We start from the raw sequence: 12,471 nt of genomic DNA, 5'->3' as shown, positions 1-12,471 counted from the left end.
ATAAATATAGGTTAAATAAATAACTTATTATAAAGGTATGTGATATGTTATAAATAATGTTGTTACTGTGTAGATAACTTTATTATGAAGCTAACATAACTAGAATTGATCAAATCAGAGTTATAATGGAGAAAATATGATATATCTAGGTTTTTATCCATTTTTATATAAATTCTATGCTTAAAATAAATTCTAGAGACGGTTTTGCAAATGCCATGGATCTAACCGCAATTATTTTCAATATGGAACAAATGGTGGATTAATTTAGTTAAAACCTGGGGACTCTTTAGTAAAAGTCCATGACGAAGAGGTCTTGGTTTACTTGGACCGGTGGATTCAAATCCGATGGTTGTGATTAAACCATCCCGGGGCATGAACTGGTACGCCCTTGGCACCGTTGATCACCAAATCATCGCTCTAGATTTTAAATAACGGAGATCGACTCTGTCCCACCTGATCGCAATCCGAGGGCTCAAATCGATCATATCAAAGCGGTACGCTTCGCCTAATCAGAGTCATAGATCAATGAACTAACGGCACATAGCCCAACACGCACTTGTCCCTCACACCAGACATTACCGCACGGCTGCACGCTTCGGCCAACGGTGGTGCTCTCACCGGCGCGTGGCGCTCCGTAGCTCTATTGCTCTACTCCTTGATCTGCAACGCTCTACACGATGCCATAGCGAATCGTAGGGAAGAGGTCTCACCGGGGTTTACGCGGCGCAGACTCCCGCCCATGGTAAGACGTAGATCCATGGTGGCCCTCCAACTCTGACGAGAAATCGGGGCTATCTCGGTGGAGAATCTTCCACGGCGCGGCCATGAGAACCCTCCCCACGTCCCGACGAAGCTCCCTGGCCGCCACGTGGACTCTGGTTGTTGGCATCGGCTGGGAATGACGTCCGCGACTGTAACACCTAAAGTCCTATTGCGGGAGTTATAAAAGTTTCTCCCAATTATTAAGAATAATGATGTCTCTTAAATGTGGGTTCCTCACTTTTAAGTTATGTTCTCCTAAAATTAATGGTAGGCTATACAAAAATATTGATAGAACATAAAACTTTTGGATATTGGAATTTAGTTTGAAATCTAGAAAGGAATAATTGGCAGCCTTCCAATCTATTTGCTAAAATGATTTATCCCTGTCATGAACTATATAATTAGAAAAGAAAATCCTTGAATTAAAGTTAAGCTTGGTTAGATATTAACCTCTCCTAAAAGTAAATAAGTAAAGAATATTAATTCACTATCAAGTAAACTACACACACAAAATGGTAATTCAGATTTGAATTATCAAATAGTAATCTACAAAAAAAAGAACAAAGATTTTCAAATCATTTGGGTTGATATTCCTTTCATTAATAGAACATTTAGAAGCATTTATCCAAATAAATAAAACAATAAATAAATAAACTTTTGCCTTGCATCGCACGCTGAAACTTTGTTGCTTGTGTATTTAGAAGTTTGGTAATTAAACTTCGGTTGGAGTTGAACTTTGGTTTGAAAGCTAGGGTTTCAAAATGGAAAAAAAGAAGGACTACCTATACTTGTCTTGGGTCGATTCTTTCTTTGGCTGAGCCCAACTCTGGCCTTCCTTAGCCTAGTTGTCTCCCACCGCTGACACCTGGGACCTGGCTGTCAGCCTTTATAACTCGCGCGTGCCCACTCCTCTGTCACTGGCTCAGGGGGCCAAGCTAGCAGAAGTCACCCGCCTGCGTGTAATCGCACATGCGCCTTTGGTCCTACCTCCCTTCCGTGTCACTACCATGTGGGGCCTAGTCTCCACAAGCCTCGTCTAGCTGAAATCGGATCAAGCGAGATTCACGACCGTTGACCCGCAACCACCTCCGCCGACAAAAATCCAGCCGGGCTGGGGATCCTTGGCTTCGACATATATAACCAAACTGAAGGCGGGTCTTGTTTTCTCATCCAATCCGGTCGAACCTTCCCCCCCACTGTGATCTGGGAGCATGAAACACCGATTACTAGGGGTGCCGCCGTCATCGGTGATCTCCGGGTGCAACGCCCATGCCATCACTAGCAGGATATTCTGGGGTTCCCTTGCACACATGGAGTCTGCGGGAGGTGACCCCGAGCACTTGGCTGACTTCTGCTCGAAGGAATTCCTCGTTGGTGTGTGGTGTCGCCGCGGAGCCACGCCCTGGCATGAATAGAGCTACGGACTACGTAATCATCGGTAAGTAGCCTTCGATCGAGTTCGTCGTTTACTCCTCATCGGGTAGCACCAGACAAGGTAGGTAATCGGGCACCAGGGAGTGTTGTGGTTGGCATCGGCAAAGTCCTCCACCATGGGGAGGCCAGTGGGCCGCCGTGGATGCGACCAGAAGAAGAAGGTAGGCGAGCGACGTTGATGTGGTCTAGAACGGTTAAGATTAGATGTCTAGGTGCCCCTTCACGCGTCTAAATCCGGCCGCTAGATCTGATCGGGTGGTCAGTATTGACTCAAGCGTAATTAAATCGTGGCCGTTTGAACTCGCGCGGGCGGCTCAGATTAAATCTTAGGGATACCCCTTTCAGTGGTATAATAAGTGTCGTAGATGGGTTGATGTGCAGCTCTGGTCAGGTCCCTTTGCGCCTGTGATCCGGATCGTCGGACGACGATCTTGATCTAACGTCTGTTATAGTGTACTGGTTCATTACAACGAGAATCTAATCCTGACCGCAAATTCAAAATCCATCGACCAAGATCTAGGCATACCCCTTTGACCGTTACGTTTTGCATAAGAGCCCCTGCATTTTTCTTAATTCAACCCGAAGTTCACATCCACTGAAGAAACATCACGGTTTGGTCCTGAAATTTATAGATTAGACCCTGGAGTTCAATGAAATAGTGTCCCTAGTCCACAGTGCTTGAATTAAGTAAAATAATTCTGAGAAAATGATTTTTAGGGTAAAAATAAATCTAGAATCTTGATTAATTCATAAGTATTTCATTTTAACTCCAAATTGATCCATTCCAGTTGCATTAAATTCATAGTAATATTGTTCATCATATGGTAACCTTAGTTTGTTATGAAATCTAGATTAAAATTATTCACTTAATTTCTTTTGTATCTGTTGGGGGTCTGCTTCGTCGACGAAGGTCCTGTGAGAAGAAACACCTTCGGAAGATCAAAACAGAAGCAATGCCGAAGCTACCAATCAGGGAGCTTTGTAGCGTACCTTCAGATGCACCGACTTAAAGATGAAAAGACCAATTGGCCCATGATAATTTGTGTTATGATTGTAACCGGTTGTAAAGGACACAAATGTAAATCCACACAGGCTGCGCCCTGTGCCTATAAATAGATGAACAATATCCTTGTATTGTTCACGCTGACTTGTATTCACTCGCACGCCACACTTGGATTTTTACCTTCTGTCAAGCCGAAGGTATAAATGTAATTCAATATTGTTTATATTCATTCATGATTAAATAACAGTAAGTGTATATTATAACATCATTCCATTATTCATGTTGTTTCCCATGTTTCGTATGCTTCGTCTTTCATCTAAGTGTACTATGATCATGAAGGTATGTCCTTCATGACCTTCGTCCGAAGATCGTTATATCCTCAGGGAAATAAAGTTTCGAAGGACGAAGGATATTAACCTTTAACCCATTTTTTTGTGTTGCCTTGTTCTTAATTCATAGCAATTGAGAACAAGTCCCCAACATTGGCGCCCACCTCCTGTGAACTCACTTCCACTGATTAAGCTGATGGCTTCGTTCAACAACCAAGCTGAAGTATCTTCGGCTACGAAGCTACTGGTGCTTCCGATAACAGGCGGTTCAGGTTCAGAGCCGGCTAACAAGAAGCAGAAGAAGGAAGCACAGAGAAGGGTACAACATGTTGGGGTGCAGGGACCCTTCATCAAATCAAAATGGTCCCACATCCCAATTACCTTCTCCCAGGAGGACCTTCAGCTCAAAGATTATCCTCACAATGATGCTATGGTCATATCTTGTGTCATCAACGGTTTTCTGGTCCATAATGTTCTAGTTGATACAGGCAGCACAGCGGATATCATATTTGCTAAGGCCTTCAGACAAATGCAAGAGCCAGAAGACAAGATTCATGATGCTACACATCCTCTATGTGGCTTCGGAGGAAGACAAATTACAGCACTCGGCAAAATCACAATGCCAGTTACCTTCGGCTTTGTTCATAACACAAGAACTAAACACGTCATCTTTGATATTGTTGACATGAAATATCCTTACAATACAATCATTGGTCGTGGAACACTGAATGCCTTTGAAGCAATACTTCATCCAGCATATCTATGCATGAAGATACCTTCGGAACAAGGGCTCATTGCTGTTCATGGGAGTCAAGAAGCTACCAGAAAAGCCGAAGGAAATTGGACAGACTCAAAAGCAATTCACAATATAGATGGAGCCAAAGTTTGTGAACAGTACAAATACAAAAGAGAGAAGGCTGCTTCGGCAGATCAGCCGAAGCCTATGCTTCTATGTGAAGACATAGTAGAGCAAAAAGTACTGTTGGGGTCTCAGCTATCTGAAGAGCAAGAGAAAACTTTGATAAGATTTTTATTCAACAACAAAGATGTCTTTGCTTGGTCAGCCAATGATCTCTGTGGTGTCAACAGAGATGTCATTGAACATTCACTCAATGTGGACCCATCCTTCAGGCCAAGAAAGCAAAGGCTTCGGAAAATGTCTGATGATAAAACCGAAGGTGCTCGGAATGAAGTGAAAAGGCTTCTCAGTGCTGGTGTCATCAGAGAGGTAAAATACCCAGAGTGGTTAGCCAATACTGTCATGGTGAAAAAGGCCAATGGCAAATGGAGAATGTGCATTGACTTCACAGATCTTAACAAGGCATGCCCAAAAGACGAATTCCCGCTACCAAGAATAGATTCTCTTGTAGATGCAGCAGCTTCTTCAGAGCTCATGAGTCTATTGGATTGTTATTCAGGCTATCATCAAATGTGGATGAAGGAGGAAGATGAGTCGAAGACTAGCTTCATAAGTCCCAGTGGCACTTATTGCTATCTTTGGATGCCTAAGGGGCTCAAGAATGCTGGAGGAAGCTTAAGCAGAATTGAAAGGGAAATGTGCCCTTGGGCCATTTCTAGTATATTTTGGTGATTAAGTGCACAACACATATTGAGTGAGTAATTATGTGCCAAATGATGAATGAAGTGCAAATCAACAAGAAGGTATGATTCTAGACTTAGTACATTGGTTTTTGTGTACTAATATATTTGTCTAAGTGCTAGAATCAGAGAAAAGAGAAAAAGGAAAAGAGTTGGCTGGAGCTGCCAAGACTCAGCGTAGTCTGGCACACCGGACTGTCCGGTGGTGCACTGGACAGTGTCCGGTGCGCCAGGCAGGCTTCTGGCGAACTAGCCACTCTCGGGAATTCGTTGGCGGCGTACGACTATAATTCACCGGACTATCCGGTGGTGCACCGGACTGGCCGGTGAGCCAACGGCCGCCAGCGCAACGGTCGGCCGCGAAATCCGCGGGCGACGCGTGGCTCGCTCCAACGGTCGGCAGGAGGCACCGGACAGTGTCCGGTGTGCCAACGGCTACAACTCTGCAACGGTCGGTTGTGCCATTTTAGGAAGGCGATCTGCACCGAACACTGAACAGTGCCTGTCCGGTGGTGCATCGGACTGTCCGGTGCGCCACCCGACAGAAGGCAAGAATTGCCTTCCCAGATTGCCTCCAACGGCTCCTAGCTGCCTTGGGGCTATAAAAGAGGCCCCTAGGCGCATGGAGAAGACATCCAAGTATTCTTTGATCATCTCTAAGCACCAAGACTCCATTCTCGCGCATTTGATTCTTTGAGATAGTGACTTGAGCACCATTTGAGTAGAGAACTCCTCGAGTTGTGTTGTGAGCTCAAGTTGTGGCTTTGTGTGCGTGATTGTGCTCGTGCTTTGAGTCTTGTGTGTGTTGCTCTTCCCACCCTTACTTCTGTGCTTCTTTGTGATCATCAATTGTAAGGGCGAGAGGCTCCAAGTTGTGGAGATTCCTCGCAAACGGGAGAGAGTATAAGAAAGAAAAATATCGTGGTATTCAAGTCGATCAATGGATCACTTGAGAGGGGTTGAGTGCAACCCTCGTCCATTGGGATGCCACAACGTGGAGTAGGCAAGTGTTATACTTGGCCGAACCACGGGATAAATCACCGTGTCTCTTGTGCTTGTTTTCTTTGTGACTAGTGTGTTTCACAAGAGCTCGGTCCTTAGTCACTTGATTCCATTGTGCTAACACCTAACCAAGTTTTGTGGCTACAAGTATTTGATTTTTACAGGATCACCTATTCACCACCCCTCTAGGTGCTCTCAATTGGTATTAGAGCCGTTTTCTTCACACAAGGGACTAATCACCCAAAGAGATGGATCCTAAGGGAAAGGGGATGGTGGTCAACGACAAGACAAAGGAGTCCATCGTCAACAAGCCAAGAGATGATAAGCCCTCAGACTCTGGCTCAAGTCATAAGAAAAGAGACAGGAAGAAGAAGAGGCGCATCAAGAAGATCGTCTACTACGACAGCGACGAGTCTTCTTCTTCCCCAAGAGACGACGACGACGAGAAAAAGAAACCGGTTAACTCAAACTTTTCTTTTGATTATTCTCGTATTCCATTTAACTCCAATGCTCATTTACTTTCAATTCCACTTGGAAAACCTCCGCACTTTGATGGAGAAGACTACTCATTTTGGAGTCACAAAATGCGTAGTCACCTATTCTCTCTTCATCCAAGTATTTGGGAGATTGTTGAAAACAGAATGATCTTTGATAGTACTGACAACCCCGTTTTCATTAATGAGCAAATCCATAAAAATGCACAAGCTACCACTGTTTTGCTAGCATCCTTGTGCCGGTACAAGTACCACAAGGTGAGCGGCTTGGATAATGCCAAGCAAATTTGGGACACCCTCAAGATTTCTCATGAGGGGAACAACACCACCATGATCACCAAGATGGAGTTGGTGGAAGGTGAACTGGAAGGTTCACAATGATCAGGGGAGAGGAGCCAACGCAAACGTACAACAGGCTCAAGACCCTGATCAACAAAATCAGGAGCTATGGAAGCACGAGATGGACGGACCACGATGTCGTCCGACTTATGCTCAGGTCCTTCACTGTTCTTGATCCTCATCTTGTGAACTCAATTCATGAGAATCCTAGGTACACAAAGATGACGCCCGAGGAAATACTCAGAAAGTTTGTAAGCGGGCGTATGATGATCAAGGAAGCAAGATACGTTGATGAGGCATTGAATGGCCCAATGCCCATCTACGAGCCTCAAACCGTTTCTCTCAAAGCAACAAGCAGCAGGGAGGCGCTACCTAGCAAGGTGGCACAAGTTGAGGCGGCCGGACTAAATGAGGATGAGATGGCCCTAATCATAAAGCGCTTCAAGACCGCATTGAAAGGACGCAAGGAGTACTCAAACAAAAACAAGGCAAAGGGAAAGCGCTCCTGCTTCAAGTGCGGTAAGACTGATCATTTTATAGCAAATTGTCCCGATAACTCTAGTGACTAGGAACAAGGAAAAGGCGGGAAGAAAGAGAAGCAAAAGAGCTATAGGAAGGCAAAGGGCGAGGCACACATCGGAAAGGAATGGGACTCGGACTGCTCATCTTCTGATTCCGACGACGAAGGACTCACTGCCTCAGCCTTCAACAAGTCCTTTCTCTTCCCCAACGAACGCCACACCTCCCTCATGGCAAAGGAGAAAAAGGTAAGCGTTCGTGAAACTCCTAAGTATACTACTTCAAGCGATGATGAATCTAGTGATGATGAAGTAGACTATACTGAATTATTTAAGGGTTTAGATAAATCAAAAGTAGATAAAATTAATGAATTGATTGATGCCTTAAATGAGAAAGATAGACTACTAGAGAGGCAAGAAGACATTCTGTATGAGGAACATGACAAGTTTGTTAATGTTCAAAAGTCTCTTGCCTTAGAAATAAAGAGAAATGAATTACTATCTTCTGAGTTATCCACTTGCAATGAAACTGTGGCTAGCTTGAAGAGTATTAATGATGATTTGAATGCAAGCTAGAAGTAGTTAACAAATCTAGTTCTTGTATAGAGAATGTTGTAATTTGCAATAGATGCAAGGATTTTAATGTTGATGCTTGTAATGAACATTTAATTTCTATTTCTAAATTAAATGATGAATTAGCAAGTCTTAATGCTCAACTTAAGACTTGCCAAAGTGATTTTGATAAACTAAAATTTACTAGGGATGCCTACACTGTTGGTAGACACCCCTCAATTAAGGATGGGCTTGGCTTTAAGAAGGAAGCCAAGAACTTAACAAGCCAAAGGGCTCCCATTTTCAACAAGGAAAAAGGGAAGGCCCCCATGGCTAGTTGTATTCAAAAGAATCATGCGTTCATTTATGATAGAAAAGTTTCTAGGAATACTCATTATAACAGGAGCTATGGTGCTTATGATTCACATGCTATGAGTGCTTCAAGTTCTACTTTTGTGCATGGTAGAAGTAGGCCTAGGAAGGGAAATGTTATTCATCATGTGCCTAAGAAAATGCATAATGAATCTGCTACTGTTTTTCATGCCTGCAACACTGATTTTGTACTTTCAGGTAAAAATAAGAAAGTGGTTGCTAGGAAGTTGGGGGCCAAATGCAAGGGAGACAAGACTTGCATTTGGGTCCCAAAGGATATTGTAACTAACCTTGTAGGACCCAACAAGAGTTGGGTACCTAAGACCCAAGCCTAATTTGCCTTGCAGGTTTATGCATCCGGGGGCTCAAGCTGGATTATCGACAGCGGATGCACAAACTACATGACGGGGGAGAAGAAGATGTTCACTTCCTACGTCAAGAGCAAAGATTCCCAAGATTCGATCATCTTTGGAGATGGGAACCAAGGCAAGGTTAAAGGTCTAGGAAAGATAGCTATTTCTTCCGAGCATTCCATATCTAATGTGTTCTTAGTTGAATCGCTCGGGTATAACTTGTTGTCCATTAGTCAACTATGTAATATGGGTTACAATTGCTTATTTACCAATGTAGATGTGTCCGTCTTTAGAAGGATTGATGGTTCACTAGCTTTTAAGGGTGTACTAGACGACAAACTCTATTTAGTTGATTTTTTGAAGGAGGAGGCCGATCAAGATGCATGCTTAATTGCTAAGACTAGCATGGGCTGGCTGTGGCATTGTCGTCTAGCACATGTTGGGATGAAGAACCTTCAAAAACTTCTAAAAGGAGAACACGTATTAGGTCTAACCAATGTTTCTTTCGAAAAAGATAGACCTTCTGCAGCTTGTCAAGCAGGTAAACAGGTGGGAAGTACTCATCACAGCAAGAACGTGATGACCACGACAAGACCTCTAGAGCTACTTCATATGGATCACTTCGGACCCGTCGCCTACCTTAGCGTCGGGGAAGTAAGTATGGTCTTGTTATTGTTGATGATTTTTCCCGCTTCACTTGGGTATTCTTTTTGTAGGATAAAACAGAAACCCAAGGGACCCTAAAGCGCTTTTTAAGGAGAGCTCAAAATGAATTTGAGCTCAAGGTGAAAAAGATAAGGAGCGACAACGGGTCCGAGTTCAAGAATCTTCAAGTGGAGGAGTACCTTGAGGAGGAAGGAATCAAGCACGAGTTCTCCGCTCCCTACACACCACAGCAAAACAGTGTGGTAGAGAGGAAGAACAGGACGCTTATAGACATGGCAAGGACGATGCTTGGAAAATTCAAGACGCCCGAGCAGTTTTGGTCGGAAGCTGTGAACACAGCTTGCCATGCCATAAACTGGGTCTACCTTCATCGCCTCCTCAAGAAGACATCGTACGAACTTCTAACCGGTAACAAACCCAACGTTTCATATTTTCGTGTATTTGGGAGCAAATGTTACATTCTTGTGAAGAAAGGTAGGAACTCCAAATTTGCTCCCAAAGCTGTAGAAGGGTTTTTGTTAGGTTATGACTCAAGTACAAATGCATATAGAGTCTTCAACAAATCATCGGGTTTGGTTGAAGTCTCTAGCAACGTTGTATTTGATGAAACTAATGGCTCTCCAATAGAGCAAGTTGATCTTGATGATGTAGATGAAGATGATGTTCCAACGGACGCAATTCACACCATGGCGATTGGAAATGTGCGACCACAGGAACACAAAGAGCAAGATCAACCTTCTTCCTCAACGATGGTGCACCCCCAACTCAATATGATAAACAGGTTCCTCAAGATGAGACGTTTGATCAAGGGGGAGCATACGAAGACCAAGTTGTGGAAGAAGAAGCACCACGGGCCCCTCCCACTCAAATCCGAGCGACGATTCAAAGGAATCTTCCCATCGACCAGATTTTGGGTGATATAAGCAAGGGAGTAACTACTCGCTCTAGATTAGCTAATTTTTGTGAGCATTACTCATTTGTCTCTTCTATTGAGCCTTTCAGGGTAGAAGAGGCCTTGCTAGATCCGGACTGGGTGTTGGCCATGCAGGAAGAGATCAATAACTTCAAGCGAAATGAAGTTTGGACCCTGGTACCACATCCAAAGCAAAACGTTGTGGGAACCAAGTGGGTGTTCCGCAACAAGCAAGACGAGCATGGAGTGGTGACAAGGAACAAGGCTCGACTTGTGGCAAAATGTTATGCCCAAGTCGCAGGTTTGGATTTCGAGGAGACTTTTGCTCCTGTGGCTAGGTTAGAGTCTATTCGCATTCTATTAGCCTATGCTGCTCACCATTCCTTCAGGTTGTTCCAAATGGATGTGAAGAGCACTTTCCTCAATGGGCCAATCAAGGAGGAGGTATACGTAGAGCAACCCCCTGGCTTTGAGGATGAACGATACCCCGACCATGTGTGTAAACTCTCTAAGGCGCTCTATGGACTTAAGCAAGCCCCAAGAGCATGGTATGAATGCCTTAGAGATTTTCTAATTGCTAATGCTTTCAAGGTTGGGAAAGCCGATCCAACTCTTTTCACTAAGACTTGTGATGGTGATCTATTTGTATGCCAAATTTATGTCGATGGCATAATATCTGGTTCTACTAACCAAAAGTCTTGCGAAGAGTTTAGCAGGGTGATGACACAGAAATTCGAGATGTCTATGATGGGTGAGTTGAACTACTTCCTTGGGTTCCAAGTGAAGCAACTCAAGGACGGCACCTTCATCTCTCAAACAAAGTACACGCAAGACTTGCTCAAGCGGTTCGGGATGAAGGACGCCAAGCCTGCAAAGACTCCAATGGGAACTGACGGACATGTCGACCTCAACAAAGGAGGTAAGTCCGTTGATCAAAAGGCATACTGGTCTATGATAGGATCCTTGCTTTATTTATGTGCTAGTAGACCGGATATTATGCTTAGCGTATGCATGTGTGCTAGATTTCAATCCGATCCAAGGGAGTGCCATCTAGTGGCCGTTAAGCAAATTCTTAGATATTTAGTTGCTACTCCTTGCTTCGGGGTCTGGTATCCAAAGGGGTCAACCTTTGACTTGATTGGATACTCAGACTCCGATTATGCTGGATGCAAGGTTGATAGGAAGAGTACATCAGGGACGTGCCAATTCCTAGAAAGGTCCCTGGTGTCTTGGAGTTCAAAGAAACAAACTTCTGTTGCCCTATCCACCGCTGAGGCCGAGTACGTTGCCGCAGGACAGTGCTACGCGCAACTACTTTGGATGAGGCAAACCCTCCGGGACTTTGGCTACAATCTGAGCAAAGTCCCACTCCTATGTGACAATGAGAGTGCAATCTGCATGGCGGATAATCCTGTTGAACACAGCCACACTAAGCACATAGACATCCGACATCACTTTTTGAGAGACCACCAGCAAAAGGGAGATATCGAAGTGTTTTATGTTAGCACCGAGAACCAGCTAGCCGATATCTTTACCAAGCCTTTAGATGGGAAGACCTTTTGCAGGCTACGTAGTGAGCTAAATGTCTTAGATTCGCATAACTTTGATTGATCTATAGCATACATGTGTTTTATGTCTTTGATCATGTTCCTTTATGCATATTATTGCTTACTAATGGTGATCAAGTTGTGCAAGAGATTTGTCACACCCAGATTTCAGGGGCACCAAGACTCGGGCGCGAACATAATCACCAGGTGTGCTGGGACCAAGTCTCACACATATGATGAATCATGGCACATGATCGAATGTCACAAATTTACTATATAAGAGGAGTTCTATACAAAATAAATACATAAATAATTACATTATAAGGAGACAACGGTCCAGCAACCCAAAGTTGACTGGGAGACGACGACCTAGACCTCTCACGAAATCATTGCAGCATCCTCCATGCGCCTCATCCTGTGGTACCTGTTCTTGACCTGTGGGGGTGTGAGACAACAAGAGTGAGCTCACATACGTTCATCGCTCAACAAGTTGGTCAAAATTTTATTAGTAATAATGTGCACGAACTCGCCAAAGGTGGGAGCTCACGTGAAGTGTAAGGCTTACCAAAGAGGATGGTTAGAGCTGAG

This window comes from Zea mays, chromosome 7, assembly GCF_902167145.1.
Source record: "Zea mays cultivar B73 chromosome 7, Zm-B73-REFERENCE-NAM-5.0, whole genome shotgun sequence".
Lineage (NCBI taxonomy): Eukaryota > Viridiplantae > Streptophyta > Magnoliopsida > Poales > Poaceae > Zea > Zea mays.
The sequence above is the reverse complement of the archived record's forward strand: the minus strand, read 5'-3'. Positions refer to the sequence as shown.